The following is a 26,825-nucleotide window of genomic DNA, read 5'->3' on the forward strand; positions in this document are numbered from 1 at the left end:
ACGGTAAAGCCTGAGCTCATGCAAGGTGTTTGGCCGTGATAAAGAAGAAGCCTCCCCGTCGGGGAATCGAACCCCGGTCTTCCGCGTGACAGGCGGAGATACTGTCCACTATACTAACGAGGACTGGTCGTTACAGCTGTGTCCCTGAGCAGTACGGCACTGTACGCTCAACCGTTGAGAAGTCACTTAATACTGGATATGCTTTCCATTATGGGAGTTATTATTATTTAAGCCTTTTACTTCGGCCAAGGGGGGCAGGAAGAGGAGCTCACCCTGTCCTATGGAGGAATCCACCTGCAATCCAAGGAGATGAAGGGTTTGTTCATTTAGCTTCCAGGGAGTTCATGAAAATCTCATGCGAATACTACCACTGGTCTTCAACATGCTATCGGCTTCAGTGACATCCTCTTAGACAGGGTTTGCGGTCATCTGGTGATGGGGCAGATTCTTATTACATTTGCTCCTTCCTCTAATGGAAATGGCTGTATTATTGTTGTTTTGTTTTGTTTTTAAAAAAAGAAAAAAAGCTGTGTGGGAGGAGCCTGCACCAGACATTACCCTTGCTGAGCATGGTGGCATGTGCGTGGGAGCACATTGTCCCAACGTCTCATGGGTATAGCTCGAGTTTCTCTTCATTCACGCATAAATCTTTCGCCTTTTACTAAAGATTTCCGTGGAGGGGAACATTTGCGAGTGTCTGCTATTTTTGGATGCTCTGCTCACAGCAGAGCTACCTGCGCTTGTTCAAAAACAGAGGACTTTTTGCGGCTTGCTCCGGAGAACCGCAGCAGGTTGGGCCAGCGTGGCAGAAAGAGTTGGCCGTTTTGTCCGTGTCTGGGGCTGGGTGGTCGTCAAACCATCGCCACTTTCCCAGTTCACAACTTCAAGTCTTGGGTCAGCTGCGTGATTGTAAGGTTTACCAAGCTCAAAAGGGTAGTGATGGGAGAAACGCAGCTTTTCAAAGCTTTGAGCCGATTGCTTCGCAAAGTGATTCAATGTTTCGAAGCGTTCGGAACGCCGCACGCTGGTGACCCCTGCTGGTCAGATTGGAAATGCAACAAAAACTCAGGCCAAACATGCATAAAACAACCTTTTACAAACCCATTGCAAACGCTTCCTTGAAAGTAAAATCTTTCAAATGCAATTAGCTAACCATCATCAGGTGAGTCTTGACCGGCGGGTTGGCTTTATCAGCAGCTTCCACGGTAAAGCCTGAGCTCATGCAAGGTGTTTGGCCGTGATAAAGAAGAAGCCTCCCCGTCGGGGAATCGAACCCCGGTCTTCCGCGTGACAGGCGGAGATACTGTCCACTATACTAACGAGGACTGGTCGTTACAGCTGTGTCCCTGAGCAGTACGGCACTGTACGCTCAACCGTTGAGAAGTCACTTAATACTGGATATGCTTTCCATTATGGGAGTTATTATTATTTAAGCCTTTTACTTTGGCCAAGGGGGGCAGGAAGAGGAGCTCACCCTGTCCTATGGAGGAATCCACCTGCAATCCAAGGAGATGAAGGGTTTGTTCATTTAGCTTCCAGGGAGTTCATGAAAATCTCATGCGAATACTACCACTGGTCTTCAACATGCTATCGGCTTCAGTGACATCCTCTTAGACAGGGTTTGCGGTCATCTGGTGATGGGGCAGATTCTTATTACATTTGCTCCTTCCTCTAATGGAAATGGCTGTATTATTGTTGTTTTGTTTTGTTTTTAAAAAAAGAAAAAAAGCTGTGTGGGAGGAGCCTGCACCAGACATTACCCTTGCTGAGCATGGTGGCATGTGCGTGGGAGCACATTGTCCCAACGTCTCATGAGTATAGCTCGAGTTTCTCTTCATTCACGCATAAATCTTTCGCCTTTTACTAAAGATTTCCGTGGAGGGGAACATTTGCGAGTGTCTGCTATTTTTGGATGCTCTGCTCACAGCAGAGCTACCTGCGCTTGTTCAAAAACAGAGGACTTTTTGCGGCTTGCTCCGGAGAGCCGCAGCAGGTTGGGCCAGCGTGGCAGAAAGAGTTGGCCGTTTTGTCCGTGTCTGGGGCTGGGTGGTCGTCAAACCATCGCCACTTTCCCAGTTCACAACTTCAAGTCTTGGGTCAGCTGCGTGATTGTAAGGTTTACCAAGCTCAAAAGGGTAGTGATGGGAGAAACGCAGCTTTTCAAAGCTTTGAGCCGATTGCTTCGCAAAGTGATTCAATGTTTCGAAGCGTTCGGAACGCCGCACGCTGGTGACCCCTGCTGGTCAGATTGGAAATGCAACAAAAACTCAGGCCAAACATGCATAAAACAACCTTTTACAAACCCATTGCAAACGCTTCCTTGAAAGTAAAATCTTTCAAATGCAATTAGCTAACCATCATCAGGTGAGTCTTGACCGGCGGGTTGGCTTTATCAGCAGCTTCCACGGTAAAGCCTGAGCTCATGCAAGGTGTTTGGCCGTGATAAAGAAGAAGCCTCCCCGTCGGGGAATCGAACCCCGGTCTTCCGCGTGACAGGCGGAGATACTGTCCACTATACTAACGAGGACTGGTCGTTACAGCTGTGTCCCTGAGCAGTACGGCACTGTACGCTCAACCGTTGAGAAGTCACTTAATACTGGATATGCTTTCCATTATGGGAGTTATTATTATTTAAGCCTTTTACTTTGGCCAAGGGGGGCAGGAAGAGGAGCTCACCCTGTCCTATGGAGGAATCCACCTGCAATCCAAGGAGATGAAGGGTTTGTTCATTTAGCTTCCAGGGAGTTCATGAAAATCTCATGCGAATACTACCACTGGTCTTCAACATGCTATCGGCTTCAGTGACATCCTCTTAGACAGGGTTTGCGGTCATCTGGTGATGGGGCAGATTCTTATTACATTTGCTCCTTCCTCTAATGGAAATGGCTGTATTATTGTTGTTTTGTTTTGTTTTTAAAAAAAGAAAAAAAGCTGTGTGGGAGGAGCCTGCACCAGACATTACCCTTGCTGAGCATGGTGGCATGTGCGTGGGAGCACATTGTCCCAACGTCTCATGGGTATAGCTCGAGTTTCTCTTCATTCACGCATAAATCTTTCGCCTTTTACTAAAGATTTCCGTGGAGGGGAACATTTGCGAGTGTCTGCTATTTTTGGATGCTCTGCTCACAGCAGAGCTACCTGCGCTTGTTCAAAAACAGAGGACTTTTTGCGGCTTGCTCCGGAGAACCGCAGCAGGTTGGGCCAGCGTGGCAGAAAGAGTTGGCCGTTTTGTCCGTGTCTGGGGCTGGGTGGTCGTCAAACCATCGCCACTTTCCCAGTTCACAACTTCAAGTCTTGGGTCAGCTGCGTGATTGTAAGGTTTACCAAGCTCAAAAGGGTAGTGATGGGAGAAACGCAGCTTTTCAAAGCTTTGAGCCGATTGCTTCGCAAAGTGATTCAATGTTTCGAAGCGTTCGGAACGCCGCACGCTGGTGACCCCTGCTGGTCAGATTGGAAATGCAACAAAAACTCAGGCCAAACATGCATAAAACAACCTTTTACAAACCCATTGCAAACGCTTCCTTGAAAGTAAAATCTTTCAAATGCAATTAGCTAACCATCATCAGGTGAGTCTTGAACGGCGGGTTGGCTTTATCAGCAGCTTCCACGGTAAAGCCTGAGCTCATGCAAGGTGTTTGGCCGTGATAAAGAAGAAGCCTCCCCGTCGGGGAATCGAACCCCGGTCTTCCGCGTGACAGGCGGAGATACTGTCCACTATACTAACGAGGACTGGTCGTTACAGCTGTGTCCCTGAGCAGTACGGCACTGTACGCTCAACCGTTGAGAAGTCACTTAATACTGGATATGCTTTCCATTATGGGAGTTATTATTATTTAAGCCTTTTACTTTGGCCAAGGGGGGCAGGAAGAGGAGCTCACCCTGTCCTATGGAGGAATCCACCTGCAATCCAAGGAGATGAAGGGTTTGTTCATTTAGCTTCCAGGGAGTTCATGAAAATCTCATGCGAATACTACCACTGGTCTTCAACATGCTATCGGCTTCAGTGACATCCTCTTAGACAGGGTTTGCGGTCATCTGGTGATGGGGCAGATTCTTATTACATTTGCTCCTTCCTCTAATGGAAATGGCTGTATTATTGTTGTTTTGTTTTGTTTTTAAAAAAAGAAAAAAAGTTGTGTGGGAGGAGCCTGCACCAGACATTACCCTTGCTGAGCATGGTGGCATGTGCGTGGGAGCACATTGTCCCAACGTCTCATGGGTATAGCTCGAGTTTCTCTTCATTCACGCATAAATCTTTCGCCTTTTACTAAAGATTTCCGTGGAGGGGAACATTTGCGAGTGTCTGCTATTTTTGGATGCTCTGCTCACAGCAGAGCTACCTGCGCTTGTTCAAAAACAGAGGACTTTTTGCGGCTTGCTCCGGAGAGCCGCAGCAGGTTGGGCCAGCGTGGCAGAAAGAGTTGGCCGTTTTGTCCGTGTCTGGGGCTGGGTGGTCGTCAAACCATCGCCACTTTCCCAGTTCACAACTTCAAGTCTTGGGTCAGCTGCGTGATTGTAAGGTTTACCAAGCTCAAAAGGGTAGTGATGGGAGAAACGCAGCTTTTCAAAGCTTTGAGCCGATTGCTTCGCAAAGTGATTCAATGTTTCGAAGCGTTCGGAACGCCGCACGCTGGTGACCCCTGCTGGTCAGATTGGAAATGCAACAAAAACTCAGGCCAAACATGCATAAAACAACCTTTTACAAACCCATTGCAAACGCTTCCTTGAAAGTAAAATCTTTCAAATGCAATTAGCTAACCATCATCAGGTGAGTCTTGACCGGCGGGTTGGCTTTATCAGCAGCTTCCACGGTAAAGCCTGAGCTCATGCAAGGTGTTTGGCCGTGATAAAGAAGAAGCCTCCCCGTCGGGGAATCGAACCCCGGTCTTCCGCGTGACAGGCGGAGATACTGTCCACTATACTAACGAGGACTGGTCGTTACAGCTGTGTCCCTGAGCAGTACGGCACTGTACGCTCAACCGTTGAGAAGTCACTTAATACTGGATATGCTTTCCATTATGGGAGTTATTATTATTTAAGCCTTTTACTTTGGCCAAGGGGGGCAGGAAGAGGAGCTCACCCTGTCCTATGGAGGAATCCACCTGCAATCCAAGGAGATGAAGGGTTTGTTCATTTAGCTTCCAGGGAGTTCATGAAAATCTCATGCGAATACTACCACTGGTCTTCAACATGCTATCGGCTTCAGTGACATCCTCTTAGACAGGGTTTGCGGTCATCTGGTGATGGGGCAGATTCTTATTACATTTGCTCCTTCCTCTAATGGAAATGGCTGTATTATTGTTGTTTTGTTTTGTTTTTAAAAAAAGAAAAAAAGCTGTGTGGGAGGAGCCTGCACCAGACATTACCCTTGCTGAGCATGGTGGCATGTGCGTGGGAGCACATTGTCCCAACGTCTCATGAGTATAGCTCGAGTTTCTCTTCATTCACGCATAAATCTTTCGCCTTTTACTAAAGATTTCCGTGGAGGGGAACATTTGCGAGTGTCTGCTATTTTTGGATGCTCTGCTCACAGCAGAGCTACCTGCGCTTGTTCAAAAACAGAGGACTTTTTGCGGCTTGCTCCGGAGAGCCGCAGCAGGTTGGGCCAGCGTGGCAGAAAGAGTTGGCCGTTTTGTCCGTGTCTGGGGCTGGGTGGTCGTCAAACCATCGCCACTTTCCCAGTTCACAACTTCAAGTCTTGGGTCAGCTGCGTGATTGTAAGGTTTACCAAGCTCAAAAGGGTAGTGATGGGAGAAACGCAGCTTTTCAAAGCTTTGAGCCGATTGCTTCGCAAAGTGATTCAATGTTTCGAAGCGTTCGGAACGCCGCACGCTGGTGACCCCTGCTGGTCAGATTGGAAATGCAACAAAAACTCAGGCCAAACATGCATAAAACAACCTTTTACAAACCCATTGCAAACGCTTCCTTGAAAGTAAAATCTTTCAAATGCAATTAGCTAACCATCATCAGGTGAGTCTTGACCGGCGGGTTGGCTTTATCAGCAGCTTCCACGGTAAAGCCTGAGCTCATGCAAGGTGTTTGGCCGTGATAAAGAAGAAGCCTCCCCGTCGGGGAATCGAACCCCGGTCTTCCGCGTGACAGGCGGAGATACTGTCCACTATACTAACGAGGACTGGTCGTTACAGCTGTGTCCCTGAGCAGTACGGCACTGTACGCTCAACCGTTGAGAAGTCACTTAATACTGGATATGCTTTCCATTATGGGAGTTATTATTATTTAAGCCTTTTACTTTGGCCAAGGGGGGCAGGAAGAGGAGCTCACCCTGTCCTATGGAGGAATCCACCTGCAATCCAAGGAGATGAAGGGTTTGTTCATTTAGCTTCCAGGGAGTTCATGAAAATCTCATGCGAATACTACCACTGGTCTTCAACATGCTATCGGCTTCAGTGACATCCTCTTAGACAGGGTTTGCGGTCATCTGGTGATGGGGCAGATTCTTATTACATTTGCTCCTTCCTCTAATGGAAATGGCTGTATTATTGTTGTTTTGTTTTGTTTTTAAAAAAAGAAAAAAAGCTGTGTGGGAGGAGCCTGCACCAGACATTACCCTTGCTGAGCATGGTGGCATGTGCGTGGGAGCACATTGTCCCAACGTCTCATGGGTATAGCTCGAGTTTCTCTTCATTCACGCATAAATCTTTCGCCTTTTACTAAAGATTTCCGTGGAGGGGAACATTTGCGAGTGTCTGCTATTTTTGGATGCTCTGCTCACAGCAGAGCTACCTGCGCTTGTTCAAAAACAGAGGACTTTTTGCGGCTTGCTCCGGAGAACCGCAGCAGGTTGGGCCAGCGTGGCAGAAAGAGTTGGCCGTTTTGTCCGTGTCTGGGGCTGGGTGGTCGTCAAACCATCGCCACTTTCCCAGTTCACAACTTCAAGTCTTGGGTCAGCTGCGTGATTGTAAGGTTTACCAAGCTCAAAAGGGTAGTGATGGGAGAAACGCAGCTTTTCAAAGCTTTGAGCCGATTGCTTCGCAAAGTGATTCAATGTTTCGAAGCGTTCGGAACGCCGCACGCTGGTGACCCCTGCTGGTCAGATTGGAAATGCAACAAAAACTCAGGCCAAACATGCATAAAACAACCTTTTACAAACCCATTGCAAACGCTTCCTTGAAAGTAAAATCTTTCAAATGCAATTAGCTAACCATCATCAGGTGAGTCTTGACCGGCGGGTTGGCTTTATCAGCAGCTTCCACGGTAAAGCCTGAGCTCATGCAAGGTGTTTGGCCGTGATAAAGAAGAAGCCTCCCCGTCGGGGAATCGAACCCCGGTCTTCCGCGTGACAGGCGGAGATACTGTCCACTATACTAACGAGGACTGGTCGTTACAGCTGTGTCCCTGAGCAGTACGGCACTGTACGCTCAACCGTTGAGAAGTCACTTAATACTGGATATGCTTTCCATTATGGGAGTTATTATTATTTAAGCCTTTTACTTTGGCCAAGGGGGGCAGGAAGAGGAGCTCACCCTGTCCTATGGAGGAATCCACCTGCAATCCAAGGAGATGAAGGGTTTGTTCATTTAGCTTCCAGGGAGTTCATGAAAATCTCATGCGAATACTACCACTGGTCTTCAACATGCTATCGGCTTCAGTGACATCCTCTTAGACAGGGTTTGCGGTCATCTGGTGATGGGGCAGATTCTTATTACATTTGCTCCTTCCTCTAATGGAAATGGCTGTATTATTGTTGTTTTGTTTTGTTTTTAAAAAAAGAAAAAAAGCTGTGTGGGAGGAGCCTGCACCAGACATTACCCTTGCTGAGCATGGTGGCATGTGCGTGGGAGCACATTGTCCCAACGTCTCATGGGTATAGCTCGAGTTTCTCTTCATTCACGCATAAATCTTTCGCCTTTTACTAAAGATTTCCGTGGAGGGGAACATTTGCGAGTGTCTGCTATTTTTGGATGCTCTGCTCACAGCAGAGCTACCTGCGCTTGTTCAAAAACAGAGGACTTTTTGCGGCTTGCTCCGGAGAGCCGCAGCAGGTTGGGCCAGCGTGGCAGAAAGAGTTGGCCGTTTTGTCCGTGTCTGGGGCTGGGTGGTCGTCAAACCATCGCCACTTTCCCAGTTCACAACTTCAAGTCTTGGGTCAGCTGCGTGATTGTAAGGTTTACCAAGCTCAAAAGGGTAGTGATGGGAGAAACGCAGCTTTTCAAAGCTTTGAGCCGATTGCTTCGCAAAGTGATTCAATGTTTCGAAGCGTTCGGAACGCCGCACGCTGGTGACCCCTGCTGGTCAGATTGGAAATGCAACAAAAACTCAGGCCAAACATGCATAAAACAACCTTTTACAAACCCATTGCAAACGCTTCCTTGAAAGTAAAATCTTTCAAATGCAATTAGCTAACCATCATCAGGTGAGTCTTGAACGGCGGGTTGGCTTTATCAGCAGCTTCCACGGTAAAGCCTGAGCTCATGCAAGGTGTTTGGCCGTGATAAAGAAGAAGCCTCCCCGTCGGGGAATCGAACCCCGGTCTTCCGCGTGACAGGCGGAGATACTGTCCACTATACTAACGAGGACTGGTCGTTACAGCTGTGTCCCTGAGCAGTACGGCACTGTACGCTCAACCGTTGAGAAGTCACTTAATACTGGATATGCTTTCCATTATGGGAGTTATTATTATTTAAGCCTTTTACTTTGGCCAAGGGGGGCAGGAAGAGGAGCTCACCCTGTCCTATGGAGGAATCCACCTGCAATCCAAGGAGATGAAGGGTTTGTTCATTTAGCTTCCAGGGAGTTCATGAAAATCTCATGCGAATACTACCACTGGTCTTCAACATGCTATCGGCTTCAGTGACATCCTCTTAGACAGGGTTTGCGGTCATCTGGTGATGGGGCAGATTCTTATTACATTTGCTCCTTCCTCTAATGGAAATGGCTGTATTATTGTTGTTTTGTTTTGTTTTAAAAAAAAGAAAAAAGCTGTGTGGGAGGAGCCTGCACCAGACATTACCCTTGCTGAGCATGGTGGCATGTGCGTGGGAGCACATTGTCCCAACGTCTCATGGGTATAGCTCGAGTTTCTCTTCATTCACGCATAAATCTTTCGCCTTTTACTAAAGATTTCCGTGGAGGGGAACATTTGCGAGTTTCTGCTATTTTTGGATGCTCTGCTCACAGCAGAGCTACCTGCGCTTGTTCAAAAACAGAGGACTTTTTGCGGCTTGCTCCGGAGAGCCGCAGCAGGTTGGGCCAGCGTGGCAGAAAGAGTTGGCCGTTTTGTCCGTGTCTGGGGCTGGGTGGTCGTCAAACCATCGCCACTTTCCCAGTTCACAACTTCAAGTCTTGGGTCAGCTGCGTGATTGTAAGGTTTACCAAGCTCAAAAGGGTAGTGATGGGAGAAACGCAGCTTTTCAAAGCTTTGAGCCGATTGCTTCGCAAAGTGATTCAATGTTTCGAAGCGTTCGGAACGCCGCACGCTGGTGACCCCTGCTGGTCAGATTGGAAATGCAACAAAAACTCAGGCCAAACATGCATAAAACAACCTTTTACAAACCCATTGCAAACGCTTCCTTGAAAGTAAAATCTTTCAAATGCAATTAGCTAACCATCATCAGGTGAGTCTTGACCGGCGGGTTGGCTTTATCAGCAGCTTCCACGGTAAAGCCTGAGCTCATGCAAGGTGTTTGGCCGTGATAAAGAAGAAGCCTCCCCGTCGGGGAATCGAACCCCGGTCTTCCGCGTGACAGGCGGAGATACTGTCCACTATACTAACGAGGACTGGTCGTTACAGCTGTGTCCCTGAGCAGTACGGCACTGTACGCTCAACCGTTGAGAAGTCACTTTATACTGGATACGCTTTCCATTATGGGAGTTATTATTATTTAAGCCTTTTACTTTGGCCAAGGGGGGCAGGAAGAGGAGCTCACCCTGTCCTATGGAGGAATCCACCTGCAATCCAAGGAGATGAAGGGTTTGTTCATTTAGCTTCCAGGGAGTTCATGAAAATCTCATGCGAATACTACCACTGGTCTTCAACATGCTATCGGCTTCAGTGACATCCTCTTAGACAGGGTTTGCGGTCATCTGGTGATGGGGCAGATTCTTATTACATTTGCTCCTTCCTCTAATGGAAATGGCTGTATTATTGTTGTTTTGTTTTGTTTTTAAAAAAAGAAAAAAAGCTGTGTGGGAGGAGCCTGCACCAGACATTACCCTTGCTGAGCATGGTGGCATGTGCGTGGGAGCACATTGTCCCAACGTCTCATGGGTATAGCTCGAGTTTCTCTTCATTCACGCATAAATCTTTCGCCTTTTACTAAAGATTTCCGTGGAGGGGAACATTTGCGAGTGTCTGCTATTTTTGGATGCTCTGCTCACAGCAGAGCTACCTGCGCTTGTTCAAAAACAGAGGACTTTTTGCGGCTTGCTCCGGAGAGCCGCAGCAGGTTGGGCCAGCGTGGCAGAAAGAGTTGGCCGTTTTGTCCGTGTCTGGGGCTGGGTGGTCGTCAAACCATTGCCACTTTCCCAGTTCACAACTTCAAGTCTTGGGTCAGCTGCGTGATTGTAAGGTTTACCAAGCTCAAAAGGGTAGTGATGGGAGAAACGCAGCTTTTCAAAGCTTTGAGCCGATTGCTTCGCAAAGTGATTCAATGTTTCGAAGTGTTCGGAACGCCGCACGCTGGTGACCCCTGCTGGTCAGATTGGAAATGCAACAAAAACTCAGGCCAAACATGCATAAAACAACCTTTTACAAACCCATTGCAAACGCTTCCTTGAAAGTAAAATCTTTCAAATGCAATTAGCTAACCATCATCAGGTGAGTCTTGACCGGCGGGTTGGCTTTATCAGCAGCTTCCACGGTAAAGCCTGAGCTCATGCAAGGTGTTTGGCCGTGATAAAGAAGAAGCCTCCCCGTCGGGGAATCGAACCCCGGTCTTCCGCGTGACAGGCGGAGATACTGTCCACTATACTAACGAGGACTGGTCGTTACAGCTGTGTCCCTGAGCAGTACGGCACTGTACGCTCAACCGTTGAGAAGTCACTTAATACTGGATATGCTTTCCATTATGGGAGTTATTATTATTTAAGCCTTTTACTTCGGCCAAGGGGGGCAGGAAGAGGAGCTCACCCTGTCCTATGGAGGAATCCACCTGCAATCCAAGGAGATGAAGGGTTTGTTCATTTAGCTTCCAGGGAGTTCATGAAAATCTCATGCGAATACTACCACTGGTCTTCAACATGCTATCGGCTTCAGTGACATCCTCTTAGACAGGGTTTGCGGTCATCTGGTGATGGGGCAGATTCTTATTACATTTGCTCCTTCCTCTAATGGAAATGGCTGTATTATTGTTGTTTTGTTTTGTTTTTAAAAAAAGAAAAAAAGCTGTGTGGGAGGAGCCTGCACCAGACATTACCCTTGCTGAGCATGGTGGCATGTGCGTGGGAGCACATTGTCCCAACGTCTCATGGGTATAGCTCGAGTTTCTCTTCATTCACGCATAAATCTTTCGCCTTTTACTAAAGATTTCCGTGGAGGGGAACATTTGCGAGTGTCTGCTATTTTTGGATGCTCTGCTCACAGCAGAGCTACCTGCGCTTGTTCAAAAACAGAGGACTTTTTGCGGCTTGCTCCGGAGAACCGCAGCAGGTTGGGCCAGCGTGGCAGAAAGAGTTGGCCGTTTTGTCCGTGTCTGGGGCTGGGTGGTCGTCAAACCATCGCCACTTTCCCAGTTCACAACTTCAAGTCTTGGGTCAGCTGCGTGATTGTAAGGTTTACCAAGCTCAAAAGGGTAGTGATGGGAGAAACGCAGCTTTTCAAAGCTTTGAGCCGATTGCTTCGCAAAGTGATTCAATGTTTCGAAGCGTTCGGAACGCCGCACGCTGGTGACCCCTGCTGGTCAGATTGGAAATGCAACAAAAACTCAGGCCAAACATGCATAAAACAACCTTTTACAAACCCATTGCAAACGCTTCCTTGAAAGTAAAATCTTTCAAATGCAATTAGCTAACCATCATCAGGTGAGTCTTGACCGGCGGGTTGGCTTTATCAGCAGCTTCCACGGTAAAGCCTGAGCTCATGCAAGGTGTTTGGCCGTGATAAAGAAGAAGCCTCCCCGTCGGGGAATCGAACCCCGGTCTTCCGCGTGACAGGCGGAGATACTGTCCACTATACTAACGAGGACTGGTCGTTACAGCTGTGTCCCTGAGCAGTACGGCACTGTACGCTCAACCGTTGAGAAGTCACTTAATACTGGATATGCTTTCCATTATGGGAGTTATTATTATTTAAGCCTTTTACTTTGGCCAAGGGGGGCAGGAAGAGGAGCTCACCCTGTCCTATGGAGGAATCCACCTGCAATCCAAGGAGATGAAGGGTTTGTTCATTTAGCTTCCAGGGAGTTCATGAAAATCTCATGCGAATACTACCACTGGTCTTCAACATGCTATCGGCTTCAGTGACATCCTCTTAGACAGGGTTTGCGGTCATCTGGTGATGGGGCAGATTCTTATTACATTTGCTCCTTCCTCTAATGGAAATGGCTGTATTATTGTTGTTTTGTTTTGTTTTTAAAAAAAGAAAAAAAGCTGTGTGGGAGGAGCCTGCACCAGACATTACCCTTGCTGAGCATGGTGGCATGTGCGTGGGAGCACATTGTCCCAACGTCTCATGAGTATAGCTCGAGTTTCTCTTCATTCACGCATAAATCTTTCGCCTTTTACTAAAGATTTCCGTGGAGGGGAACATTTGCGAGTGTCTGCTATTTTTGGATGCTCTGCTCACAGCAGAGCTACCTGCGCTTGTTCAAAAACAGAGGACTTTTTGCGGCTTGCTCCGGAGAGCCGCAGCAGGTTGGGCCAGCGTGGCAGAAAGAGTTGGCCGTTTTGTCCGTGTCTGGGGCTGGGTGGTCGTCAAACCATCGCCACTTTCCCAGTTCACAACTTCAAGTCTTGGGTCAGCTGCGTGATTGTAAGGTTTACCAAGCTCAAAAGGGTAGTGATGGGAGAAACGCAGCTTTTCAAAGCTTTGAGCCGATTGCTTCGCAAAGTGATTCAATGTTTCGAAGCGTTCGGAACGCCGCACGCTGGTGACCCCTGCTGGTCAGATTGGAAATGCAACAAAAACTCAGGCCAAACATGCATAAAACAACCTTTTACAAACCCATTGCAAACGCTTCCTTGAAAGTAAAATCTTTCAAATGCAATTAGCTAACCATCATCAGGTGAGTCTTGACCGGCGGGTTGGCTTTATCAGCAGCTTCCACGGTAAAGCCTGAGCTCATGCAAGGTGTTTGGCCGTGATAAAGAAGAAGCCTCCCCGTCGGGGAATCGAACCCCGGTCTTCCGCGTGACAGGCGGAGATACTGTCCACTATACTAACGAGGACTGGTCGTTACAGCTGTGTCCCTGAGCAGTACGGCACTGTACGCTCAACCGTTGAGAAGTCACTTAATACTGGATATGCTTTCCATTATGGGAGTTATTATTATTTAAGCCTTTTACTTTGGCCAAGGGGGGCAGGAAGAGGAGCTCACCCTGTCCTATGGAGGAATCCACCTGCAATCCAAGGAGATGAAGGGTTTGTTCATTTAGCTTCCAGGGAGTTCATGAAAATCTCATGCGAATACTACCACTGGTCTTCAACATGCTATCGGCTTCAGTGACATCCTCTTAGACAGGGTTTGCGGTCATCTGGTGATGGGGCAGATTCTTATTACATTTGCTCCTTCCTCTAATGGAAATGGCTGTATTATTGTTGTTTTGTTTTGTTTTTAAAAAAAGAAAAAAAGCTGTGTGGGAGGAGCCTGCACCAGACATTACCCTTGCTGAGCATGGTGGCATGTGCGTGGGAGCACATTGTCCCAACGTCTCATGGGTATAGCTCGAGTTTCTCTTCATTCACGCATAAATCTTTCGCCTTTTACTAAAGATTTCCGTGGAGGGGAACATTTGCGAGTGTCTGCTATTTTTGGATGCTCTGCTCACAGCAGAGCTACCTGCGCTTGTTCAAAAACAGAGGACTTTTTGCGGCTTGCTCCGGAGAGCCGCAGCAGGTTGGGCCAGCGTGGCAGAAAGAGTTGGCCGTTTTGTCCGTGTCTGGGGCTGGGTGGTCGTCAAACCATCGCCACTTTCCCAGTTCACAACTTCAAGTCTTGGGTCAGCTGCGTGATTGTAAGGTTTACCAAGCTCAAAAGGGTAGTGATGGGAGAAACGCAGCTTTTCAAAGCTTTGAGCCGATTGCTTCGCAAAGTGATTCAATGTTTCGAAGCGTTCGGAACGCCGCACGCTGGTGACCCCTGCTGGTCAGATTGGAAATGCAACAAAAACTCAGGCCAAACATGCATAAAACAACCTTTTACAAACCCATTGCAAACGCTTCCTTGAAAGTAAAATCTTTCAAATGCAATTAGCTAACCATCATCAGGTGAGTCTTGACCGGCGGGTTGGCTTTATCAGCAGCTTCCACGGTAAAGCCTGAGCTCATGCAAGGTGTTTGGCCGTGATAAAGAAGAAGCCTCCCCGTCGGGGAATCGAACCCCGGTCTTCCGCGTGACAGGCGGAGATACTGTCCACTATACTAACGAGGACTGGTCGTTACAGCTGTGTCCCTGAGCAGTACGGCACTGTACGCTCAACCGTTGAGAAGTCACTTAATACTGGATATGCTTTCCATTATGGGAGTTATTATTATTTAAGCCTTTTACTTTGGCCAAGGGGGGCAGGAAGAGGAGCTCACCCTGTCCTATGGAGGAATCCACCTGCAATCCAAGGAGATGAAGGGTTTGTTCATTTAGCTTCCAGGGAGTTCATGAAAATCTCATGCGAATACTACCACTGGTCTTCAACATGCTATCGGCTTCAGTGACATCCTCTTAGACAGGGTTTGCGGTCATCTGGTGATGGGGCAGATTCTTATTACATTTGCTCCTTCCTCTAATGGAAATGGCTGTATTATTGTTGTTTTGTTTTGTTTTTAAAAAAAGAAAAAAAGCTGTGTGGGAGGAGCCTGCACCAGACATTACCCTTGCTGAGCATGGTGGCATGTGCGTGGGAGCACATTGTCCCAACGTCTCATGAGTATAGCTCGAGTTTCTCTTCATTCACGCATAAATCTTTCGCCTTTTACTAAAGATTTCCGTGGAGGGGAACATTTGCGAGTGTCTGCTATTTTTGGATGCTCTGCTCACAGCAGAGCTACCTGCGCTTGTTCAAAAACAGAGGACTTTTTGCGGCTTGCTCCGGAGAGCCGCAGCAGGTTGGGCCAGCGTGGCAGAAAGAGTTGGCCGTTTTGTCCGTGTCTGGGGCTGGGTGGTCGTCAAACCATCGCCACTTTCCCAGTTCACAACTTCAAGTCTTGGGTCAGCTGCGTGATTGTAAGGTTTACCAAGCTCAAAAGGGTAGTGATGGGAGAAACGCAGCTTTTCAAAGCTTTGAGCCGATTGCTTCGCAAAGTGATTCAATGTTTCGAAGCGTTCGGAACGCCGCACGCTGGTGACCCCTGCTGGTCAGATTGGAAATGCAACAAAAACTCAGGCCAAACATGCATAAAACAACCTTTTACAAACCCATTGCAAACGCTTCCTTGAAAGTAAAATCTTTCAAATGCAATTAGCTAACCATCATCAGGTGAGTCTTGACCGGCGGGTTGGCTTTATCAGCAGCTTCCACGGTAAAGCCTGAGCTCATGCAAGGTGTTTGGCCGTGATAAAGAAGAAGCCTCCCCGTCGGGGAATCGAACCCCGGTCTTCCGCGTGACAGGCGGAGATACTGTCCACTATACTAACGAGGACTGGTCGTTACAGCTGTGTCCCTGAGCAGTACGGCACTGTACGCTCAACCGTTGAGAAGTCACTTAATACTGGATATGCTTTCCATTATGGGAGTTATTATTATTTAAGCCTTTTACTTTGGCCAAGGGGGGCAGGAAGAGGAGCTCACCCTGTCCTATGGAGGAATCCACCTGCAATCCAAGGAGATGAAGGGTTTGTTCATTTAGCTTCCAGGGAGTTCATGAAAATCTCATGCGAATACTACCACTGGTCTTCAACATGCTATCGGCTTCAGTGACATCCTCTTAGACAGGGTTTGCGGTCATCTGGTGATGGGGCAGATTCTTATTACATTTGCTCCTTCCTCTAATGGAAATGGCTGTATTATTGTTGTTTTGTTTTGTTTTTAAAAAAAGAAAAAAAGCTGTGTGGGAGGAGCCTGCACCAGACATTACCCTTGCTGAGCATGGTGGCATGTGCGTGGGAGCACATTGTCCCAACGTCTCATGGGTATAGCTCGAGTTTCTCTTCATTCACGCATAAATCTTTCGCCTTTTACTAAAGATTTCCGTGGAGGGGAACATTTGCGAGTGTCTGCTATTTTTGGATGCTCTGCTCACAGCAGAGCTACCTGCGCTTGTTCAAAAACAGAGGACTTTTTGCGGCTTGCTCCGGAGAGCCGCAGCAGGTTGGGCCAGCGTGGCAGAAAGAGTTGGCCGTTTTGTCCGTGTCTGGGGCTGGGTGGTCGTCAAACCATCGCCACTTTCCCAGTTCACAACTTCAAGTCTTGGGTCAGCTGCGTGATTGTAAGGTTTACCAAGCTCAAAAGGGTAGTGATGGGAGAAACGCAGCTTTTCAAAGCTTTGAGCCGATTGCTTCGCAAAGTGATTCAATGTTTCGAAGCGTTCGGAACGCCGCACGCTGGTGACCCCTGCTGGTCAGATTGGAAATGCAACAAAAACTCAGGCCAAACATGCATAAAACAACCTTTTACAAACCCATTGCAAACGCTTCCTTGAAAGTAAAATCTTTCAAATGCAATTAGCTAACCATCATCAGGTGAGTCTTGACCGGCGGGTTGGCTTTATCAGCAGCTTCCACGGTAAAGCCTGAGCTCATGCAAGGTGTTTGGCCGTGATAAAGAAGAAGCCTCCCCGTCGGGGAATCGAACCCCGGTCTTCCGCGTGACAGGCGGAGATACTGTCCACTATACTAACGAGGACTGGTCGTTACAGCTGTGTCCCTGAGCAGTACGGCACTGTACGCTCAACCGTTGAGAAGTCACTTAATACTGGATATGCTTTCCATTATGGGAGTTATTATTATTTAAGCCTTTTACTTTGGCCAAGGGGGGCAGGAAGAGGAGCTCACCCTGTCCTATGGAGGAATCCACCTGCAATCCAAGGAGATGAAGGGTTTGTTCATTTAGCTTCCAGGGAGTTCATGAAAATCTCATGCGAATACTACCACTGGTCTTCAACATGCTATCGGCTTCAGTGACATCCTCTTAGACAGGGTTTGCGGTCATCTGGTGATGGGGCAGATTCTTATTACATTTGCTCCTTCCTCTAATGGAAATGGCTGTATTATTGTTGTTTTGTTTTGTTTTTAAAAAAAGAAAAAAAGCTGTGTGGGAGGAGCCTGCACCAGACATTACCCTTGCTGAGCATGGTGGCATGTGCGTGGGAGCACATTGTCCCAACGTCTCATGGGTATAGCTCGAGTTTCTCTTCATTCACGCATAAATCTTTCGCCTTTTACTAAAGATTTCCGTGGAGGGGAACATTTGCGAGTGTCTGCTATTTTTGGATGCTCTGCTCACAGCAGAGCTACCTGCGCTTGTTCAAAAACAGAGGACTTTTTGCGGCTTGCTCCGGAGAGCCGCAGCAGGTTGGGCCAGCGTGGCAGAAAGAGTTGGCCGTTTTGTCCGTGTCTGGGGCTGGGTGGTCGTCAAACCATCGCCACTTTCCCAGTTCACAACTTCAAGTCTTGGGTCAGCTGCGTGATTGTAAGGTTTACCAAGCTCAAAAGGGTAGTGATGGGAGAAACGCAGCTTTTCAAAGCTTTGAGCCGATTGCTTCGCAAAGTGATTCAATGTTTCGAAGCGTTCGGAACGCCGCACGCTGGTGACCCCTGCTGGTCAGATTGGAAATGCAACAAAAACTCAGGCCAAACATGCATAAAACAACCTTTTACAAACCCATTGCAAACGCTTCCTTGAAAGTAAAATCTTTCAAATGCAATTAGCTAACCATCATCAGGTGAGTCTTGAACGGCGGGTTGGCTTTATCAGCAGCTTCCACGGTAAAGCCTGAGCTCATGCAAGGTGTTTGGCCGTGATAAAGAAGAAGCCTCCCCGTCGGGGAATCGAACCCCGGTCTTCCGCGTGACAGGCGGAGATACTGTCCACTATACTAACGAGGACTGGTCGTTACAGCTGTGTCCCTGAGCAGTACGGCACTGTACGCTCAACCGTTGAGAAGTCACTTAATACTGGATATGCTTTCCATTATGGGAGTTATTATTATTTAAGCCTTTTACTTTGGCCAAGGGGGGCAGGAAGAGGAGCTCACCCTGTCCTATGGAGGAATCCACCTGCAATCCAAGGAGATGAAGGGTTTGTTCATTTAGCTTCCAGGGAGTTCATGAAAATCTCATGCGAATACTACCACTGGTCTTCAACATGCTATCGGCTTCAGTGACATCCTCTTAGACAGGGTTTGCGGTCATCTGGTGATGGGGCAGATTCTTATTACATTTGCTCCTTCCTCTAATGGAAATGGCTGTATTATTGTTGTTTTGTTTTGTTTTAAAAAAAAGAAAAAAGCTGTGTGGGAGGAGCCTGCACCAGACATTACCCTTGCTGAGCATGGTGGCATGTGCGTGGGAGCACATTGTCCCAACGTCTCATGGGTATAGCTCGAGTTTCTCTTCATTCACGCATAAATCTTTCGCCTTTTACTAAAGATTTCCGTGGAGGGGAACATTTGCGAGTTTCTGCTATTTTTGGATGCTCTGCTCACAGCAGAGCTACCTGCGCTTGTTCAAAAACAGAGGACTTTTTGCGGCTTGCTCCGGAGAGCCGCAGCAGGTTGGGCCAGCGTGGCAGAAAGAGTTGGCCGTTTTGTCCGTGTCGGGGGCTGGGTGGTCGTCAAACCATCGCCACTTTCCCAGTTCACAACTTCAAGTCTTGGGTCAGCTGCGTGATTGTAAGGTTTACCAAGCTCAAAAGGGTAGTGATGGGAGAAACGCAGCTTTTCAAAGCTTTGAGCCGATTGCTTCGCAAAGTGATTCAATGTTTCGAAGCGTTCGGAACGCCGCACGCTGGTGACCCCTGCTGGTCAGATTGGAAATGCAACAAAAACTCAGGCCAAACATGCATAAAACAACCTTTTACAAACCCATTGCAAACGCTTCCTTGAAAGTAAAATCTTTCAAATGCAATTAGCTAACCATCATCAGGTGAGTCTTGACCGGCGGGTTGGCTTTATCAGCAGCTTCCACGGTAAAGCCTGAGCTCATGCAAGGTGTTTGGCCGTGATAAAGAAGAAGCCTCCCCGTCGGGGAATCGAACCCCGGTCTTCCGCGTGACAGGCGGAGATACTGTCCACTATACTAACGAGGACTGGTCGTTACAGCTGTGTCCCTGAGCAGTACGGCACTGTACGCTCAACCGTTGAGAAGTCACTTTATACTGGATACGCTTTCCATTATGGGAGTTATTATTATTTAAGCCTTTTACTTTGGCCAAGGGGGGCAGGAAGAGGAGCTCACCCTGTCCTATGGAGGAATCCACCTGCAATCCAAGGAGATGAAGGGTTTGTTCATTTAGCTTCCAGGGAGTTCATGAAAATCTCATGCGAATACTACCACTGGTCTTCAACATGCTATCGGCTTCAGTGACATCCTCTTAGACAGGGTTTGCGGTCATCTGGTGATGGGGCAGATTCTTATTACATTTGCTCCTTCCTCTAATGGAAATGGCTGTATTATTGTTGTTTTGTTTTGTTTTTAAAAAAAGAAAAAAAGCTGTGTGGGAGGAGCCTGCACCAGACATTACCCTTGCTGAGCATGGTGGCATGTGCGTGGGAGCACATTGTCCCAACGTCTCATGGGTATAGCTCGAGTTTCTCTTCATTCACGCATAAATCTTTCGCCTTTTACTAAAGATTTCCGTGGAGGGGAACATTTGCGAGTGTCTGCTATTTTTGGATGCTCTGCTCACAGCAGAGCTACCTGCGCTTGTTCAAAAACAGAGGACTTTTTGCGGCTTGCTCCGGAGAGCCGCAGCAGGTTGGGCCAGCGTGGCAGAAAGAGTTGGCCGTTTTGTCCGTGTCTGGGGCTGGGTGGTCGTCAAACCATTGCCACTTTCCCAGTTCACAACTTCAAGTCTTGGGTCAGCTGCGTGATTGTAAGGTTTACCAAGCTCAAAAGGGTAGTGATGGGAGAAACGCAGCTTTTCAAAGCTTTGAGCCGATTGCTTCGCAAAGTGATTCAATGTTTCGAAGTGTTCGGAACGCCGCACGCTGGTGACCCCTGCTGGTCAGATTGGAAATGCAACAAAAACTCAGGCCAAACATGCATAAAACAACCTTTTACAAACCCATTGCAAACGCTTCCTTGAAAGTAAAATCTTTCAAATGCAATTAGCTAACCATCATCAGGTGAGTCTTGACCGGCGGGTTGGCTTTATCAGCAGCTTCCACGGTAAAGCCTGAGCTCATGCAAGGTGTTTGGCCGTGATAAAGAAGAAGCCTCCCCGTCGGGGAATCGAACCCCGGTCTTCCGCGTGACAGGCGGAGATACTGTCCACTATACTAACGAGGACTGGTCGTTACAGCTGTGTCCCTGAGCAGTACGGCACTGTACGCTCAACCGTTGAGAAGTCACTTTATACTGGATACGCTTTCCATTATGGGAGTTATTATTATTTAAGCCTTTTACTTTGGCCAAGGGGGGCAGGAAGAGGAGCTCACCCTGTCCTATGGAGGAATCCACCTGCAATCCAAGGAGATGAAGGGTTTGTTCATTTAGCTTCCAGGGAGTTCATGAAAATCTCATGCGAATACTACCACTGGTCTTCAACATGCTATCGGCTTCAGTGACATCCTCTTAGACAGGGTTTGCGGTCATCTGGTGATGGGGCAGATTCTTATTACATTTGCTCCTTCCTCTAATGGAAATGGCTGTATTATTGTTGTTTTGTTTTGTTTTTAAAAAAAGAAAAAAAGCTGTGTGGGAGGAGCCTGCACCAGACATTACCCTTGCTGAGCATGGTGGCATGTGCGTGGGAGCACATTGTCCCAACGTCTCATGGGTATAGCTCGAGTTTCTCTTCATTCACGCATAAATCTTTCGCCTTTTACTAAAGATTTCCGTGGAGGGGAACATTTGCGAGTGTCTGCTATTTTTGGATGCTCTGCTCACAGCAGAGCTACCTGCGCTTGTTCAAAAACAGAGGACTTTTTGCGGCTTGCTCCGGAGAGCCGCAGCAGGTTGGGCCAGCGTGGCAGAAAGAGTTGGCCGTTTTGTCCGTGTCTGGGGCTGGGTGGTCGTCAAACCATTGCCACTTTCCCAGTTCACAACTTCAAGTCTTGGGTCAGCTGCGTGATTGTAAGGTTTACCAAGCTCAAAAGGGTAGTGATGGGAGAAACGCAGCTTTTCAAAGCTTTGAGCCGATTGCTTCGCAAAGTGATTCAATGTTTCGAAGTGTTCGGAACGCCGCACGCTGGTGACCCCTGCTGGTCAGATTGGAAATGCAACAAAAACTCAGGCCAAACATGCATAAAACAACCTTTTACAAACCCATTGCAAACGCTTCCTTGAAAGTAAAATCTTTCAAATGCAATTAGCTAACCATCATCAGGTGAGTCTTGACCGGCGGGTTGGCTTTATCAGCAGCTTCCACGGTAAAGCCTGAGCTCATGCAAGGTGTTTGGCCGTGATAAAGAAGAAGCCTCCCCGTCGGGGAATCGAACCCCGGTCTTCCGCGTGACAGGCGGAGATACTGTCCACTATACTAACGAGGACTGGTCGTTACAGCTGTGTCCCTGAGCAGTACGGCACTGTACGCTCAACCGTTGAGAAGTCACTTTATACTGGATACGCTTTCCATTATGGGAGTTATTATTATTTAAGCCTTTTACTTTGGCCAAGGGGGGCAGGAAGAGGAGCTCACCCTGTCCTATGGAGGAATCCACCTGCAATCCAAGGAGATGAAGGGTTTGTTCATTTAGCTTCCAGGGAGTTCATGAAAATCTCATGCGAATACTACCACTGGTCTTCAACATGCTATCGGCTTCAGTGACATCCTCTTAGACAGGGTTTGCGGTCATCTGGTGATGGGGCAGATTCTTATTACATTTGCTCCTTCCTCTAATGGAAATGGCTGTATTATTGTTGTTTTGTTTTGTTTTTAAAAAAAGAAAAAAAGCTGTGTGGGAGGAGCCTGCACCAGACATTACCCTTGCTGAGCATGGTGGCATGTGCGTGGGAGCACATTGTCCCAACGTCTCATGGGTATAGCTCGAGTTTCTCTTCATTCACGCATAAATCTTTCGCCTTTTACTAAAGATTTCCGTGGAGGGGAACATTTGCGAGTGTCTGCTATTTTTGGATGCTCTGCTCACAGCAGAGCTACCTGCGCTTGTTCAAAAACAGAGGACTTTTTGCGGCTTGCTCCGGAGAGCCGCAGCAGGTTGGGCCAGCGTGGCAGAAAGAGTTGGCCGTTTTGTCCGTGTCTGGGGCTGGGTGGTCGTCAAACCATCGCCACTTTCCCAGTTCACAACTTCAAGTCTTGGGTCAGCTGCGTGATTGTAAGGTTTACCAAGCTCAAAAGGGTAGTGATGGGAGAAACGCAGCTTTTCAAAGCTTTGAGCCGATTGCTTCGCAAAGTGATTCAATGTTTCGAAGCGTTCGGAACGCCGCACGCTGGTGACCCCTGCTGGTCAGATTGGAAATGCAACAAAAACTCAGGCCAAACATGCATAAAACAACCTTTTACAAACCCATTGCAAACGCTTCCTTGAAAGTAAAATCTTTCAAATGCAATTAGCTAACCATCATCAGGTGAGTCTTGACCGGCGGGTTGGCTTTATCAGCAGCTTCCACGGTAAAGCCTGAGCTCATGCAAGGTGTTTGGCCGTGATAAAGAAGAAGCCTCCCCGTCGGGGAATCGAACCCCGGTCTTCCGCGTGACAGGCGGAGATACTGTCCACTATACTAACGAGGACTGGTCGTTACAGCTGTGTCCCTGAGCAGTACGGCACTGTACGCTCAACCGTTGAGAAGTCACTTAATACTGGATATGCTTTCCATTATGGGAGTTATTATTATTTAAGCCTTTTACTTCGGCCAAGGGGGGCAGGAAGAGGAGCTCACCCTGTCCTATGGAGGAATCCACCTGCAATCCAAGGAGATGAAGGGTTTGTTCATTTAGCTTCCAGGGAGTTCATGAAAATCTCATGCGAATACTACCACTGGTCTTCAACATGCTATCGGCTTCAGTGACATCCTCTTAGACAGGGTTTGCGGTCATCTGGTGATGGGGCAGATTCTTATTACATTTGCTCCTTCCTCTAATGGAAATGGCTGTATTATTGTTGTTTTGTTTTGTTTTTAAAAAAAGAAAAAAAGCTGTGTGGGAGGAGCCTGCACCAGACATTACCCTTGCTGAGCATGGTGGCATGTGCGTGGGAGCACATTGTCCCAACGTCTCATGGGTATAGCTCGAGTTTCTCTTCATTCACGCATAAATCTTTCGCCTTTTACTAAAGATTTCCGTGGAGGGGAACATTTGCGAGTGTCTGCTATTTTTGGATGCTCTGCTCACAGCAGAGCTACCTGCGCTTGTTCAAAAACAGAGGACTTTTTGCGGCTTGCTCCGGAGAACCGCAGCAGGTTGGGCCAGCGTGGCAGAAAGAGTTGGCCGTTTTGTCCGTGTCTGGGGCTGGGTGGTCGTCAAACCATCGCCACTTTCCCAGTTCACAACTTCAAGTCTTGGGTCAGCTGCGTGATTGTAAGGTTTACCAAGCTCAAAAGGGTAGTGATGGGAGAAACGCAGCTTTTCAAAGCTTTGAGCCGATTGCTTCGCAAAGTGATTCAATGTTTCGAAGCGTTCGGAACGCCGCACGCTGGTGACCCCTGCTGGTCAGATTGGAAATGCAACAAAAACTCAGGCCAAACATGCATAAAACAACCTTTTACAAACCCATTGCAAACGCTTCCTTGAAAGTAAAATCTTTCAAATGCAATTAGCTAACCATCATCAGGTGAGTCTTGACCGGCGGGTTGGCTTTATCAGCAGCTTCCACGGTAAAGCCTGAGCTCATGCAAGGTGTTTGGCCGTGATAAAGAAGAAGCCTCCCCGTCGGGGAATCGAACCCCGGTCTTCCGCGTGACAGGCGGAGATACTGTCCACTATACTAACGAGGACTGGTCGTTACAGCTGTGTCCCTGAGCAGTACGGCACTGTACGCTCAACCGTTGAGAAGTCACTTAATACTGGATATGCTTTCCATTATGGGAGTTATTATTATTTAAGCCTTTTACTTTGGCCAAGGGGGGCAGGAAGAGGAGCTCACCCTGTCCTATGGAGGAATCCACCTGCAATCCAAGGAGATGAAGGGTTTGTTCATTTAGCTTCCAGGGAGTTCATGAAAATCTCATGCGAATACTACCACTGGTCTTCAACATGCTATCGGCTTCAGTGACATCCTCTTAGACAGGGTTTGCGGTCATCTGGTGATGGGGCAGATTCTTATTACATTTGCTCCTTCCTCTAATGGAAATGGCTGTATTATTGTTGTTTTGTTTTGTTTTTAAAAAAAGAAAAAAAGCTGTGTGGGAGGAGCCTGCACCAGACATTACCCTTGCTGAGCATGGTGGCATGTGCGTGGGAGCACATTGTCCCAACGTCTCATGGGTATAGCTCGAGTTTCTCTTCATTCACGCATAAATCTTTCGCCTTTTACTAAAGATTTCCGTGGAGGGGAACATTTGCGAGTGTCTGCTATTTTTGGATGCTCTGCTCACAGCAGAGCTACCTGCGCTTGTTCAAAAACAGAGGACTTTTTGCGGCTTGCTCCGGAGAACCGCAGCAGGTTGGGCCAGCGTGGCAGAAAGAGTTGGCCGTTTTGTCCGTGTCTGGGGCTGGGTGGTCGTCAAACCATCGCCACTTTCCCAGTTCACAACTTCAAGTCTTGGGTCAGCTGCGTGATTGTAAGGTTTACCAAGCTCAAAAGGGTAGTGATGGGAGAAACGCAGCTTTTCAAAGCTTTGAGCCGATTGCTTCGCAAAGTGATTCAATGTTTCGAAGCGTTCGGAACGCCGCACGCTGGTGACCCCTGCTGGTCAGATTGGAAATGCAACAAAAACTCAGGCCAAACATGCATAAAACAACCTTTTACAAACCCATTGCAAACGCTTCCTTGAAAGTAAAATCTTTCAAATGCAATTAGCTAACCATCATCAGGTGAGTCTTGACCGGCGGGTTGGCTTTATCAGCAGCTTCCACGGTAAAGCCTGAGCTCATGCAAGGTGTTTGGCCGTGATAAAGAAGAAGCCTCCCCGTCGGGGAATCGAACCCCGGTCTTCCGCGTGACAGGCGGAGATACTGTCCACTATACTAACGAGGACTGGTCGTTACAGCTGTGTCCCTGAGCAGTACGGCACTGTACGCTCAACCGTTGAGAAGTCACTTTATACTGGATACGCTTTCCATTATGGGAGTTATTATTATTTAAGCCTTTTACTTTGGCCAAGGGGGGCAGGAAGAGGAGCTCACCCTGTCCTATGGAGGAATCCACCTGCAATCCAAGGAGATGAAGGGTTTGTTCATTTAGCTTCCAGGGAGTTCATGAAAATCTCATGCGAATACTACCACTGGTCTTCAACATGCTATCGGCTTCAGTGACATCCTCTTAGACAGGGTTTGCGGTCATCTGGTGATGGGGCAGATTCTTATTACATTTGCTCCTTCCTCTAATGGAAATGGCTGTATTATTGTTGTTTTGTTTTGTTTTTAAAAAAAGAAAAAAAGCTGTGTGGGAGGAGCCTGCACCAGACATTACCCTTGCTGAGCATGGTGGCATGTGCGTGGGAGCACATTGTCCCAACGTCTCATGGGTATAGCTCGAGTTTCTCTTCATTCACGCATAAATCTTTCGCCTTTTACTAAAGATTTCCGTGGAGGGGAACATTTGCGAGTGTCTGCTATTTTTGGATGCTCTGCTCACAGCAGAGCTACCTGCGCTTGTTCAAAAACAGAGGACTTTTTGCGGCTTGCTCCGGAGAGCCGCAGCAGGTTGGGCCAGCGTGGCAGAAAGAGTTGGCCGTTTTGTCCGTGTCTGGGGCTGGGTGGTCGTCAAACCATTGCCACTTTCCCAGTTCACAACTTCAAGTCTTGGGTCAGCTGCGTGATTGTAAGGTTTACCAAGCTCAAAAGGGTAGTGATGGGAGAAACGCAGCTTTTCAAAGCTTTGAGCCGATTGCTTCGCAAAGTGATTCAATGTTTCGAAGTGTTCGGAACGCCGCACGCTGGTGACCCCTGCTGGTCAGATTGGAAATGCAACAAAAACTCAGGCCAAACATGCATAAAACAACCTTTTACAAACCCATTGCAAACGCTTCCTTGAAAGTAAAATCTTTCAAATGCAATTAGCTAACCATCATCAGGTGAGTCTTGACCGGCGGGTTGGCTTTATCAGCAGCTTCCACGGTAAAGCCTGAGCTCATGCAAGGTGTTTGGCCGTGATAAAGAAGAAGCCTCCCCGTCGGGGAATCGAACCCCGGTCTTCCGCGTGACAGGCGGAGATACTGTCCACTATACTAACGAGGACTGGTCGTTACAGCTGTGTCCCTGAGCAGTACGGCACTGTACGCTCAACCGTTGAGAAGTCACTTTATACTGGATACGCTTTCCATTATGGGAGTTATTATTATTTAAGCCTTTTACTTTGGCCAAGGGGGGCAGGAAGAGGAGCTCACCCTGTCCTATGGAGGAATCCACCTGCAATCCAAGGAGATGAAGGGTTTGTTCATTTAGCTTCCAGGGAGTTCATGAAAATCTCATGCGAATACTACCACTGGTCTTCAACA

The sequence above is a fragment of the Rutilus rutilus genome, assembly GCF_951802725.1.
Source record: "Rutilus rutilus genome assembly, chromosome: 15".
Taxonomy (NCBI): domain Eukaryota; kingdom Metazoa; phylum Chordata; class Actinopteri; order Cypriniformes; family Leuciscidae; genus Rutilus; species Rutilus rutilus.